This window comes from Amia ocellicauda, chromosome 10 (genome assembly GCF_036373705.1).
Source record: "Amia ocellicauda isolate fAmiCal2 chromosome 10, fAmiCal2.hap1, whole genome shotgun sequence".
NCBI classification, from domain to species: Eukaryota; Metazoa; Chordata; class Actinopteri; order Amiiformes; family Amiidae; genus Amia; species Amia ocellicauda.
In genome coordinates this window covers 43,754,958-43,755,883 of record NC_089859.1, presented here as the reverse complement: position 1 = coordinate 43,755,883, position 926 = coordinate 43,754,958, and the positions used below count along the sequence as shown (strand labels likewise).

The following is a 926-nucleotide window of genomic DNA, read 5'->3' as shown; positions in this document are numbered from 1 at the left end:
AAATTGAGTTCTACAAGACTCCAGGATTCGTGATAAGGTGATACTATGAATTCACTTCTTTAATTGAAATGTATAAGTGTACCTTACGCTACATATATGTATGTATGTATGTATGTATGTCCAATTGCTTTGACAATACAAATGAATTGAATTGAGAGAGAGAGAGAGAGAGAGAGACAGACAGACAGACAGACTGACAAACAGAAAAACAGACAGACACAGACACACACACACACAGAGCCAGCCAGCCAGCCAGCTCAGCGATGACATCACGAGCCTCTCTCAGCTGACTGCTATGACATCACAGAGCACGTACATTCCGTTGCTTGCCGTCTGTCAACCACTCAGTCACTGCCAGCCAGACTGGCTGGCTGGCTGGATGGGGGGGCTGCTTGCTGCTGCTGCGTACCTTAGCAAGCTTATTTGCTTGACCGGCCTTCCTACTCCTCTGCCCACATGCCCACCTATGCCCGATCTGCTGTTCACCTGGATCACAGCTCCGCCCCAACAAGGCAGAGCCCCCCAAGAATGGTACAAACTCACCCACGATCCCCTCCACGGAAAGCTTTAGCAAAAGGCAAAAGCGTTATACGTAATGAAGAGGAACCCGAGTCCAAGACGCATCCGACCAGCCATACATATTTGTGTGTATTAAAGATCACATTTTCTTACATTTAGTTTTTCTGTACTTTATTACATCTTATTGTGATTTATAAAAGTATTGTTTCTTTTCCATATGTATGTATGTATGTGTGTGTGTGTGTGTCTGTCTCTGTGTGAAAGTTAGTGTGTGTGTCTGTACGTGTGTGTGCCTGTCTCTGTGTGATAGTGTGTGTGTGTGTGTGTGTATATGTCTCTCTGTGAAAGTGTGTGTGTGGGTGTGACAGTGTGTGTGAGTGTCTGTCTGTCTGTCTGTCATGTAACTC

The 926-nt window shown here is 45.4% G+C and overlaps 1 non-coding gene across 1 annotated transcript; it reads right to left on the bottom strand.

Annotated features, from left to right (window-relative positions):
* Nucleotides 1–500: 500 nt before the first annotated feature.
* LOC136762277 (U5 spliceosomal RNA) lies at nucleotides 501–615 on the bottom strand. The gene has a single exon (XR_010820482.1). It is a non-coding gene; the product is annotated as a U5 spliceosomal RNA (small nuclear RNA).
* Between the last annotated feature and the right edge of the window lie 311 nt (nucleotides 616–926).